Consider the following 14,298-nt stretch of genomic DNA (forward strand, 5'->3'; position numbering starts at 1 on the left):
GCAAGTAGACCACACTGATGCCTTTGGTGTTGAATTAATGGGGTTCTGGGTGTCCAGGGTCATATCAATATCAAAATAACTTTAAAAGGCGTTTCCTTGCTGGCGGGGGACTCCCTGACTTCAGAGACAAAGAGTCCATGAAACCAACCTGGAAAAAGTGTTCTTATTTTCCAGGCCTCCTTATTCTGATTAGAAGACTATCAGCTTGTGTTTTATCTTTTCCCTTCAAGGCTCGGGGATTAGCAGCTTTATAGATAAGGACAGTCCTAATCATCAACCTGACTGCCTTTGCGCAAAACAGTGGAGTTAGCATCTCCTTTCCTGCCTTAAATCCTGGTGCTCGCTTCTCTTCCTTACTAATAAATGTCTTCTGTGGCATTTTTTCCCCCAGAATAGGGTACTTTCATCTGCATTAAAAGCTTGTTCAGGCAGATATCCTTCCTCCTCCATGATTTTCTTTATGGCGTCTGGAAACTCATCTGCTGCCACTTGATCAGCAGAAGCTACTTCCCCTAGTACCTTGACGTTTTGAAGCCAAACTTAAAAAAAAAATTATCAAACCATCCTTTGCTGGTATTAAATTCTCTGGCTTTAGATCCTTCACCTTTCTTTTGCTTTAAGTTGTCATAGAATGATTTTTCTTTTTCTCAAGTCATGTTAGCGTCTATAGGTGTGCCTTTCTTAGAGCAATCCTGCACCCACGTGAAAGCTGCATTTTCAATCTGAGATGAAAAGATATTCTGAAAGAAGTGCAAGGTTTTCATGCCTGATGGCATAGCTACAGCAATGTCTTCACACATTTTCTTTTCTTTTCTTTTCTTTTTTTTGCAATAGCCCTTATTCTGGATTCATTTATTTTGGAATGGCAGGCAACCACAGCTGCAGACCCCAGTTTTGGTACATATCAAGCTATCCAACTTTTTTTTTTTTTATAATGTCATGACTATTCTTTGTTTCTTGGGAACACTTCCAGCATCACTAGTGGCATGTCATCTGCATCCCATGGTGTTATTCAAGGTTCATGTTAGTGCACTAAACATGATAAAAAACAAAAAACACAAGAACATCTAGAGATCACTTTTTACTGTGATACGTAATTTACTGAAGAGATGAACTTCTCACATGAAGATGATTAGCATCACATGGTGTTTTAAACGAATACTGACTGCAATAGCAACAGAAGGTGGCTATGAAGTTTTTCCAGTAGTTCAGTATGTGCTAGGTGGTTGTATGCAGTTATGATTTAATTCTACATCTTTATGTTTGTTTACATTTCTCTTGACTACAAATGGCGCCCAGTATGGTCTGTAAATGTTTGCATGCATAAGTTTTGATAAAATTTAATTTTTTGTAATAGATTTGTATATATTTTATAGTAAAATAATAGACTAGTATTTACATATATTTTATGCATTCATGACATACCAAGTTTTTTCTTAATTTCTTTGGGTATTTCTACACTACATGGTTCAATTGCAAGTTTTTTTGAATAGTTACAAATCTCCAAAAAGTTTTCCAGTATACTTATTGAAAAAAAATCTGCATATAAGTGGATTCATACAATTCAAGCTGGCATTGTTCAAATGTAACTGATCATTTCCATTTATTGTAAAAAGTGCTAGCAAGAACTTCCCATTGTTTTGTCCAAGAGGGATTTTTTTTTAAAAAAGACAACTGAATGAACCTGCATGAAAGGGAGAGAAGTAAATACATATTAAGGAGAGTGGGCAGTAGCGGATGGGAGAAGATAAAGATTTCCTGAATAAAAAAGAATGTGAAAATATGCATCCTGTTACCAGTCTAGTTCTTCCTGATATTTGGAAATCGACTCCACAATTCTCAGAATTTTATCTTGATCACCACCAGAACTATACCCTCAGCTTGAGAAATGCTGAGACCCACATCAGATCTCCTTTGGCGAGGCAGGCAATAAACAGTGAATTCGAGGTAAAAATATATCAAGAACTGTCCAAAATTGTGCCCATAGAATAACTTGTTATAGTGACAAAATAATAAAACACAAAATCTAGCAGAGAAAATATAATGCTAGAATATCTCAGAGCCATACTGACCACATTATAATGGTAAATATAAGGGATACCTTCTTATTGAATCGAGTGCCCAAAGGAATTATCTCCTGGTCTTTTTTCTGCATCATCTCACTCTTTTAAAGACTGAACAATGTTGCCTTAGCAACTGAAGAAAAATATATCTTGGGCACATCTGTTGTTTATCCTGTATCATTTCTAAATACAATTTGAATGTGCTGGCATGCAAAGTGATCCTTAATTTAATGAATATACACAGTTTTCACAGAATTGCTATAAAAAGTTCTATTTAAATTAGTTTTCAAGATTGTAGATGGTTACGTGTGGAAAATAAATACCCACTGTTAATGGAATATATTAACATAATAACTGCCTGATTAAAATTGAGATGTTTATATAATGAAATCTGACCCACAAAGACAGCAAAATCACACTTACTTCTCATATTCAGCCAACAATGTCAATAAAACAGTTAAAGAGATGTATTAGGACATACTTAGTTATTTTAATTATATATCAAGCTTCATGCCATGCACATCAGTGACTCAATTAATATTTTATAATAGCTCTGTTCCTCTTTAGAGCTAAATAGAACTAATCATGAAAAGTAACTTTAAAAGATGCACTTCACTTTAAGTGAATCTGATCTTAAGGAAACTTGGACTTATCTAAAAATGTTTACCTTACAGGGGAAGGAGGGAGATGCACTCCAGTGGGACATACATAAGTGGGGCCTTACATAAACACATAAATGAACTTGCTGCCTAGTCCCTGGAGATATGAATTGTATGCACAGGCATACCTCATTTTATTGTTCTTCACTTTCTTGTGCTTCACAGGTACTGCATTTTTTTGGGGTTTTGTTTTGTTTGGTTTTGTTTTTTTTATAAATTGGAAGTTTATGGCAACTCTTTGGGGACAGATCGGTACCATTTTTCCAACAGCATTTGCCCACTTTGGGTTCCTGTGTCACATTTTGATAATTCTTTCAGTATTTCAGACTTTTTTTTTATTATATTTGTTATGGTGATCTGTGATCAGCAATCTTGGCTGTTACCATTGTAATTGTCTTGGGGTACCATGAATCATGCCCATTTAAGATAGCAAACTTAATTGATAAGTGTGTGTGTTCTTACTGCTCCACTGACCAGCTGTTTCCTCATCTCTCTCCATCTCCTTGGCCTCCCTATTCTGTGAGACACAATGATATTGGAATTAGGCCAATTAATAACCCTACAGTGGCCTCTGTGTATTCAAGTAAAAGGCAGAGTCATATGTCTCTCACTTTAAATCAAAAGCTAGAGATGATTAAGCTTAGTAAGGAAGCTGAGGTGGGCTAAAAGCTAAGCTTCTTGCCCCAAGCAGTTAGCCGAGTTGTGAGTGCAAAGAGAAAGTTCTTTCAGAACATTAAAAGGGCTATTCTAGGGGGCACACAAATGATAAGAAAGAAAAACAGCCTTATTACTGAAATGAGAAAGTTTTAGTGACCTGCAAAAAAGATCAAATCAGCCACATTCTTTTAATTCATTCCCTTAAAACATTCCCTTAAGCCAAAGTCAAATCCAGAGAAAGCCCTAACTCTCTTCAATTCAAGGAAGGCTGACAGAGGTGAGAAAGTCATAGAAGAAAAGTTGGAAGCTTTTGGAAAGGTAAGATAGTTCCTCCTTATGCTGAATTTGCATAGCATTTTATTTATACTGCATCATAGCATTTTCTGTGTAATTGATTACTCTTGTTATGTTTGTTCTCCTCTTTATTATGAAAAAGCTGCTCAAGGACAGTGTTCATAGTTTCCTAATTGCCTATCAGTGGTGTTTGGCATAATGGCCAGCACCAAAGAGGTGCTCAGTAAATGTCCTCTAAATGAGAACTTGTTGGTGTGTTTGTAAGTATTTTACTGTTTTGACTGTTGTCCCTTTGAATAGCCTGAGTTAATGAAGCTTCTCTGTTCTTGAAAGAAGGGAGTATTTTAAAGAAGCAACACATTGCAAATACACATTTAGAAATGTGCTTATGTTACATTTTTAGAGAAAGTGAGTAATGAAATAGATATATTGTTAAATCAAAAGCAAGCATTAAAATTCATTTTACTGCAGTGATGAGGAAGCTAGACAGATTCAGTTTGGTTTTAAAATGCAAGTTCCAGTTAGAGCCAGAGCTATTTTGTGGGACAACTCAATGGAAGAATTGTAAACAACCATGGAAAAACATATATTTGTCTCCAAAATCAAGATGACAGTTTCATACCCAGTGTATATTTTCATGGTAGAATAGCTAGAAAGACTGTGGTTTTTGGCAGTAAACTAAATATAAGATTTCTTTTTTTGGCTCAGATTTTATTTTATATTTTTACTGAACTGTTGAAAAAGGAGTCTGTCTACCTGCAAAAACACAGGCCTTCATCATAAAATGAACTCATGTTTTGTTATATATGTGTATCTATTACATATGTTATATGTATCATATACTGTATATGCAGATGTGTGTGTATTTTTCTCTTTTTTTCTTTTATTTATTTTCTTTCTTCTTTTCTTTGCCTCAGTTGGCTCTTACTAGCTGCAGTTTTGAAAACTACATCCTGAAATATCTTATGATGATATTTTTTTCTTAGAAAGACTGTAAGTTCTGTTTTTTATTGACAGTGACCCAGATGCTGTCCAGTCAGAATTATCGACTGAGATATAAGAATTTGAGCTATAAATACAGCCTTCATTTCTTATTCCAGGAAACTACTTGTTCTGAAAGCTAATATACCTGGAATAATACTTTATTGCAAGTAAGAAATTCTTCACTTAGAAATTGATCTAAATTTTCTAAGAGTTCTCCTGCTTGCTTGCTTATTTATTTTATTTGTTTGATTGTTTTATAGTTCCTGGAGGACCTATGTAGACAACCCTAAAGATTTGCCCAATGAAACTGAGCAAAATAAGTTGTTAAATACATGCACCTTTTGGTGCCCAAACTCCTTACTCTGTCTCTGAAGGGACTTTGTAATGTATGGTGATAGCACTTTTGCTCTCCCTGAGACTATTTCTGGTTAATTTCTGCTCCATGCAGATCTGGCTTATTTTGTTTTAGGGACCATGTGAGTATGCTCCACTAGTGAATAATACTTGGATCTGTTCTTATTTTGTAATATGTTTGTATATGTTTATCAAACTTGGAAAAGCCTCAGTGACTGGCCCTCTCTTCTTTGTAACTAGATGGAGGTGGGTGATTTTAATCTGGTCTCAACTGTATTTGAGAACATCTTCATTTGAGGACTTAACTTTTTGTGCCGTTGTGCTGATTTCGTCATGCTTGTGAAACATTTTAAAGTCAAAGTCAGAAGTTCTCTTCTGAAAGTGCTCATATTCTTTATAATTAGTGTGATGTTCTGTTTTTATTTTAAAACATTGTCACTTTGGCTAAAACTGTAGTCAAGAGTATAATCATTTTGTCTTTATGTTTTGATTTAATAACCAGTCTTCTCAGATAACTCTTAATCATATTGACTTTCTCATACTCAGAGTACAGTTTTTCAGCTATCAGCTGACATCACTATTAGAACAAACACTTGTTATACTCTACTGGGGGACTGGATTAGGGAATCCAGGAGACCTTTAGTCTATAAACAGATGACTCTGTGTGAAAGCAGACTTCTAAGCCAAGTCCTGGCTATAAAGAATTAATTATGTACAATTGACTGTAACTGATATAAGGGGAATTTAATTATAGTTAATGTTATAATTTTGGATGGGCAAACTATAAAACAGTTTTCTTTCTCCTTGGACTATTTCTAATCCTCAGTTTAATAAGCCACACTTGGGAAAAATGAAATAAAATCTCTTGCCCCAACCAACTCTCTCAGAATTGGAAAAAAAAAAAATCTTATGGAAAATCTTAAGAAAGTTTGATGATAACCTAATGGTCATTATCAAAACTTAAAAATGGTTAATGTATAGAAAATATTGACTATATATTGATCAGCTTTGTCTTCAAAACTAATTATATAAGTGGTCAAATATTATAAAACTACTTTTCATGGCAATGTATTTATTTGCATTGTTTCAATAGAAATCTCTTCTTCTTTCCACCAGAATTTAATTGGATAAACCAAAATTTGTAACTAGGGCCATTCCAGAAATGTCACATTAAAAAGTAAACTCATTGCAGAAAGAAGATTAGAAGTTGCCAGGAACTGGGGGAAAAGTTGGATAGGAAGTTATTGCTTAATGGGTAGGGTTTTTGTTTTGGATGATGAAAAAGTTTTGGAAACAGTGAATGGAACACTGTGAATGAAATTAATGCCATTAAATTGTACACCTAAAAATGGTCAAATGGCAAATTTTGTGTTGTATATATTTTACGACAATAAAATTTTATTTATATATATATATATATATATATCAATCATTTAATTAAGTGTAGTAAGCTACATTCCTTTTCTCCACACCCTCTCCAGCATTTATCAGTTGTGGACTTTTGAATGATGGCCATTCTAACTGGTGTGAGGTGATATCTTATTGTAGTTTTGATTTGCATTTTTCTGATAATTAGTGATATTGAGTATTTTTTCATGTGCCTATTGGTCATTTATATGTCTTCATTGGAGAATTGCTTGTTTAGGTCTTCTACCCATTTTTGGATTGATTTGTTTGTTTTTTTCTTATTAAGTTGTACAAGATGTTTATAAATTCTGGAAATGTTGTATGTATGTATTGGTGTTGACTCACAGACATAGAAAACAAACTTATGGTTACCAGGGAGAAAGGAGACAGGAAGGAATAAATTGAGAGTTTAGTATTTGCAGATACTAACTACTGTATATAAAGTAGATAAACAACAAGTTTCTACTGTATAGCACAGGGAACTATATTCAATATCTTGAAATAAAAAAAATAAATAAGTGTAGTAAGGCCATTTTAAGGAACAGAACTGTGTTTCAGTTTTGGAAACAGTGCTTCAAAGTCCTTCTAGGCATCTGGTCTGATATCTACTGTCAAGTGACCAAAATAACACAGTTTAGTAACGAGTATGACGCCCTTTGTTCAAGGGAAAACAATCCATGGATTGTGGGAGGTAGTGTCTCACAAGCAGTAAGACATTTTTCCTAAAGGATTTTGGGCAAGAGTGAGTATAAAACTCCCATTAGAAACATCAGTGTGTTAGAAGCAGCAATGCGGAAACAAGGCCTGATTGGCTAAGAGGTCGTGACTTCCCTGGTAAGGCCGGCAGGCCCTGTTCTGTAGAGTCAGGTGAGCAAGCTGAAGCAGAGTTGGAGGGTCGTGATCGCTGTCTGTTAGATAGTGAGATGTATCCCATAAGTGGGGATGGATAGGCTTAGATTTGTGACATGGGCCTAGCCATGAGGGCAACTTGCATTTTGTGAGTCCAGATATACAAATTTCCTTTATTGCAACTCTAGTGTTTATGGATTCCTAAGCCTTAGCCACAGTAAAGAACATCACTTCCTTGCAGGCCAGGGACATTGGTGAACCTGGGAGCTTTCAGAGAAAAAGACACACAATGCTGAAAAAGGAGAATGAGATAGTATTTCTGGCCCTAGAGAACAAACAATAAAAATATCTCTAGTCTTTAGAAAGGTTCCAGACAGAAGTTACACTCTAACCTTAATGTCTTATCACTTTGTTCTGTTAAATATGCCACAAGAAAAATTAATCATCACTTCTTGTAATAAAGAGACCAAACTAGATCAGAGCATCAAATTAATTACACTGAATCAGAAAGTCATAGAACAGACTTATTTGGCCAAATGCAGGCATCTAATACAGAATTCTGACCACAGGGAAATTTGGAACGAGTGAAAGTGAGATTTCACAGCTCACCCTCCTCTGACTTGGAGCACCTATCAGGTTACTGGAAGACGTCAACTTCTAACAACCTGCATTCTAAGAGCTAATCCACAAATCACAGGGCAATTCTAAAACTTTGACACTCCAAGATAAACTAAATTATTGTTATTTCCTTATCAAAGGCAGGAAATTTGGTTCTTCATCAAAACAAACCCCAAATTTATTCAATCAGAATTTTGTACACTGTTATTTATTTTTCAGCTATAATTACAACCTTCACTGATAATATTATGTATAATACTTTATTGCAAATAAAACAAAATAAGACAAATAAACTATACCTCATAGTGATCAAAATGTCTATTTTTTTTTTCTTTTTTCACTCTAGAACCACAAGTGCTTTGAATTTGTAGAAACCTGGTTTACTTCATACCCATGAAAGTAACTTTTGGTGATGCATACTTTATAAAGCATACAAATCACCCTCTTTGGTTTTTCCATAAAAGCTGCAAAAATGTAACTTTGTTCCAGACTTTTTTTTTTTATAGTTGGCATCATTTCTCATATCTTTGTCTTTTTTTTTTTTTTTTTCAGATTTAGACTCTGAGCATATACTGACTCGGGTGGCCTGTTTTATATGAGGTGATATTTTGGCTTCAGTCTTCTTCATGGCTTTGATCGTGCATTTTTTCCTTTTAAAATAATCTAGTTCATTTGGAATCTGAATGTTTCAAAGACTCAAGGTTTCTACAGACAGCTTTCCTTTGATTTCAATTTCAGATTTTCTTTTCTTTTTTTGTGACATAAGGTAGGGGTTTTAAACTTAATGCACTTTTTATTTCTTTTGGCCATCAAAGAAGCAAGCCGGTTTTGTTTGTTTGTTTGTTTGTTTTTATTCCCTGATGGGAAAGAGTCAGCATTTTCTGTTAAGAAAAAGTCAGCATTATTGATAAATGTTGTTTTACACATGTCAACCAAAAAAAAAAAAAAAAAAGAAAAAAGCACAACCTAAAAGTTGAGAATTATGTTTCGTTTTGTGGACATTCTGAGGACTTCAAGCCCAGGAGGCAACATCTCAGAATAGCTCTGAGGGACTGCCCTGAAGAGGTAAGGGAGGAGCCAGGTTATATATGAGTTTTTACAGCAAAGACCAGGTAATTGGAACATCCAAAGAATACTGTTAATTAAATAAAACTAGGTATCTCCAAGTTAAGGAATTTAGCCTTTTCTATATATAAGAAGATGCAAGAATCTGGGCTCATTAAAATCATTCTTTGATATGTACCTTCACTATTAGGGCCAGTATCCCATTCTTTCCCATCCTGAGTCCCCTCAGGATGCACCCTTAGGGGTGACTGCAGTGGCTGACTGCTTGATGGCAGGCTTCCTGTTTCCATCCTGAGTTCCCTTAGGGCTCACCCTCTAAGAGACTGCAATGTAATGGCTTGGTGGCTGCAACATCCTTTGTTTACTGATATGGCAGGCAATAGTTTTCATTCACAGACACACACAGTTTAAAACTGGTGGAATAGTACTCAGACTAGGAAAAACTTGAATTATCACAATTTTAGTCAGAGAATTTATTTACCTTATATTGAATAACATTGGATTTGACTTTTCAGGTTGAAATGCTGAATATAAAATGATGTAGATGATGTAAGTATGAAACTTAGCAGATTTAAAAAGCCTAGCATATAAAATATGCCAAATCATAAGAATTAGTTATTATTTGTTGGAATTCTCTTCTGCTTTAGAGTATTTTTTCATAATCTCCTGATCACAATATTCCACATTAATGTCAGTTTTAGTGATGCAGTTGTTTAAGATGTCCTGGAAATGACTTAAACTTGGAAAGTTGTTACCAAGAGAATTTAAACCCATGATCAACTCACACTAGAAGAGGTAACTTAGAGGTAAATGACTTTAAACTGATCTTAGGCTACTCTAGCCTAGAATAAGGGCTTAACTACCCACTAGGACCTCACTTGCTGGGCTCTGTCTTCAGGGATGAAGGTAAAACTGACATGCTTCTGATTTCGCCCGTTTGCCTCTGCATCTGAAATGTGTACTTTGTTGTTGTGATTCTTAGAAGTTTACAGAAGTATGTCAGACTGATTACTTTCCCCTAAAGAGTATAAATTCACGTGACTCATCAGAGGAGTGAAGTTCAACAATGATGATTAACTTCTGACTAACCTCTTTCTTCTCCCACCCCATCCCATCTCCTTGCCCACAGGAAACTCAATCACCTGTCACCCTGTGGGTGGCAGCTGTAGCATTTTTCCATGAGTAGTTGATTGATGGTTATGATTCAGCACCTGGATGCCAGTCAGTTCCATCTTGGTATAAATTGTTAAGGCAAGTGATGTTTCTGCATAAAAATCTCTGCAAGTTTAACTACAAGGACAGCCCTTAAATTGGATTCTTGTCATCTTTCAATAGTAGTCGCACATTTAATTCTGGGTTGGTTGATTCTTCTGCTCTTTGAGAAATAAATGTTAAGTCCAAACAAAAATACGTTATTTGGCCCAGCACTTTTGACAACTGAGCAGTCAGGATTCCACCAGAGAAACAGAACCAGTAGGCTATATATAGATAGATTAATTTATCAGAAAATCTTATCAATAGAGAATGAATGGTAAATCTGTATAACAAACCTTACTTTTGTTAACCACAGTTTTCCTGGTCACCGACCCTCTTCTGTCTTCCCCCACACCCTTCTCTCCTTGGTCTTTAAACTAAAGATGGTACTTGAGCCTGACTTCTAAGCTACCTGTGGGAGTTACTCATTTTTTTCCCTGGGTATCTCCCATGTATACACCAGGTAGATGTGTTAATCAACCTTTGTTTGTTTTTCTCCTATTAATCTGTCTTTTGTTACAGTGTTCCCCAGCTGAGAATTTAGAAAGTTGAGGGAAAATTATTTTCTTCTCCCCTAAAACTAGGTGCTACATCCTAGCCAAGTTAACACATAAAACTGACCTTCACAACAATCTTCTTGCCATATTTGGTAACAGAGTACATCAGTAATACAAGTTCATGTTTAGGTCCAGACTTCTGTGGGTGAAGATCTCAACCAGTGGAACAAAATCTAGAACAAAACCTTACTCACTCTTCCTTTCCTTTCCTTTTCTTTTTTCTTTTCTTTTTTCTTTTCTTTCTTTCTTTCTTTCTTTCTTTCTTTCTTTCTTTCTTTCTTTCTTTCTTTCTTTCTTTCTTTCTTTCTCTTCTTTCTTTCTTTCTCTTCTTTCTCTTCTTTCTTTCTCTCTTTCTCTCTTTCTCTCTTTTGCTTATTTAGTACTTATTATGTACTTGGTATAGAGGAGGAAGAGTAATTTTCCCTATACTCTTCTAGATTCTTGGCTGAGACATCCCTGCAATAAAAGACAGATTAACAAGAGAGAAAAACAAACAGAAGCTTAAAAAACGTGTAGACCTCATGTTTATGCAGGGGATATGCAGGAAAACTGAGTCAAACTCTCTGAAATGGCCCAAACAAGCACCTTAATTACTACCTCCAGTAAAAGACAAAAGAAAGATGTTGGGGGATAAAGGGGGGCAGTTAAGGGAAGTTGTCAGGAAAACCACAGTAAACAAAGGTAAGATTGTTATACAGACTTAAATTCCTGCCTTCTCCACAGATAAAAGAGTTTATCATGATTTAGAGTATCCTTTTCTTCCTGTTACAGAGATGGAGACACAAATGGAGATTTCCTTTATAGGTGGAAATTTCCCCTGCAAAAAGGTAACATCTACTCTGTTTTCAGAGCTTCTCCTATGTCTCCTGTCTCTACTGTTTCTTAAAAATAATCAGCTCAGAAATAATCTTTATGGGAAAGAGACATATTTGGGGGTGACACAGTTACTTTTCACAGGCATTTTTCTGCACACATTGTAACTAATAATTAACATTGTAACTAGTTAATTATTTAAGTAATGTAATAATGCCTCGAGATCAGTTCTCTTATTAGTCCTGTTTTACATATTGAGGTACAGAGAGGCTGAGCAACTTGCCTAAGATGTGGAACCAAAATTGCATATAGAGTCTGGCTGCAGAGTGAATGCACTTAACCACTATACCATGCTGTCCTTTGTGGTTCCAGATGGATTCCAGTTTCTTAAGAAATTGGGTTTATGTGGAGATTGAGGAAATATTTATTTCTAGTAATCTGTCTTATGAAGAAACTAAAAAATATTTCCTTAAATACTGAACTCACATAGTCAGCATGGTATCAGTTCAGTTCTGTTCAGGCATTCTCCCCATATTATCACCTTGACTCCCAGATTATATTCATTATAGCTGTTTGAGGTTTGGTGCTATTTGATGAAGCTTCATATCTGAGTTTTGATCAGCACTTGTCACCTGTTACCATTGCTCCAACAGTCTCATAGTCATGGAAGACTGTGCTTTAGCCTCAGGTCTAACTAAGCTAGTTTAACCTAGCTTAATTAGAGGCTCAGCTAATTATCATATCTTAGGTCAACATCTTATATAACAAGTTTCCTTCATCTCTCACATATGTGTTATATATAAAGTATTCTAGGCAACACCTTTTTTCCTGTGTACAAGTATGGACGTTCAATAGAGAAAAAGTAGTTTTATGATGTACCAGCATTCTTCCAGAAGAGTCCTAGACCAGGAGACGTGTTTGAGGGACAAGTCCATGATTTCCACTGATTTAGACATAAGCAGAATCTTTTCTTCACTTAATGTAAACTTCCTCTGGGGAGGCTCCTCATTTACTCATGAAGACAGACTCTGGTGGTTTGGTCTCATGGGTTGTTGGTCACTGAACAATTTTGTTAACTGGGAGATGTCTGTTTTTGAGATTATGAGAGAAATGATTAGCTTAGAGATCAGGTCAGAGAATGGCTTTCACGTAGAGCACAGAAGAGGGCGCCTCAAACAAAGTTTTTATGAATTAGTGTAATCTTAGGAAGCAAAGAAGAACAAAGCAAAACAAACAAACAAAAAAACCAAGATGAGAATTTAGGTTGAAAAATAAATGGGAGAAAAAATGTGGGAAATAGGAAGAATTAACAGAAAGAAATAAAATTTTGCTGGTCTACAATATTGTTTCCATAGGAGTTATACTAGTAAAGGATGTAAGACTGAAGGCCAATCCTAAGAAAAGATATTTAGGTGAGAAAATGGACAGTAGGGAGATGTTTTTGGGGAGAGTTTGTGCTACTGTTATTGTTTACTTACTTATAGGTTTGGGGAGAAATATAGAAAAGTAAAAGAAGAAATTATCCACAATTCCACTATTCTAAATCACTTTTAATATTTTTTGACTTTTATTCCAAAGTTCTTTCAAGGATTTTACAAAATATTTTTCCTTGAGTGTAAAATGCCATTAATTACAAAAGCATAATTAATTTAATAATACATTTCCAGAAAACAAAATTTTAAAATGACCATTTTTAAAGTACACAAATGAATAGATGTACTGGATAAAGATATGTGGTAATTGTGGTCATAATTTATATGTATTTTGAATCCTGTCCTGTTCAATTAACATTTATAGAATAATAAATTTTCATAGTAATAGAAGCTCATAATAGACCTTATTTTAACAGCTGTTCATAATTCTACCTTGTGGATTTACTATATTTATTTAACCTTCTACCATTGTTGGCATGTTGTTTGATTCCAGTTACAAATAACTCTCCAATGGATATATTTGTGTATGAATTATTTTTTTATTTTAGGTTAGTCTCTCAAGATGAATTCGTGGTAGTAGCATAATCAGGTTGAAGAATAAGAAAATATTTATGATATTTAAGGTCCATTGCCAAATAGCTTTCTAAAAGAATTTATAACAAAGTTTTATAACAATGCCTAATGGGAGACTTTTTAAAAATGTATCAATTTGTTTCTCAAATTGTGTAGGGATCTTCCTAGCAAGACATGATATGATGAGGACATTGAAACTCTCTTTTGTAATTAAAAGAGACTACACTTAGAAAAGCTAAATTTAGGTCCTAGTTTTGCCACATCTCTGTGACCTTGAACATCATTTAACATTTTTCCAGCTTTTCCATCTGTAATACAGAAGTAAGTTTTTTTCTGCCTGGTTTATAGAGCACTATACTAATCAAATACTTGAAAGGATTTTGGATTTATCATTATTAATTCAAATAGAACAAAACAATATAGTTTTATAATATAGTATAGCATAGATACTAATCCATGCCCTGGGAATGGGAAAGTTTGATATTAAACTTAGATCATCAGAGATATTTGGTTTATTTTGGACTGTGTCAGAAAAAAAATAAATCTGTGTTACTTGAGGACTTTGAACTGATTCCACTTTTTTACATAATGCCAAATTTTGTTCACTCATATCTCTAATACTGTATTATTTTATCAATTCCAGTATATGGCAGAACTGCTTAGATTCATACTGGGGAATCCAATTGTGTAATAATGTGGAAAGGGGAAATCCTGTTAT

General features: G+C 34.7%; 1 long non-coding RNA gene across 2 annotated transcripts in view; it reads left to right on the forward strand.

Moving 5' to 3' along the window:
• The first annotated feature begins 3,311 nt into the window (after positions 1-3,311).
• The window catches only part of LOC141578178 (uncharacterized), a 200,164-nt gene continuing 189,177 nt past the window's right edge, over positions 3,312-14,298 (forward strand). For both annotated transcript variants that reach the window (XR_012508247.1, XR_012508253.1), the window contains exon 1: positions 3,312-3,697. This is a non-coding gene — a long non-coding RNA (uncharacterized LOC141578178). The remainder of the gene's footprint in view (positions 3,698-14,298) is intronic.

The sequence above is a fragment of the Camelus bactrianus genome, chromosome 1, assembly GCF_048773025.1.
Source record: "Camelus bactrianus isolate YW-2024 breed Bactrian camel chromosome 1, ASM4877302v1, whole genome shotgun sequence".
NCBI classification, from domain to species: domain Eukaryota; kingdom Metazoa; phylum Chordata; class Mammalia; order Artiodactyla; family Camelidae; genus Camelus; species Camelus bactrianus.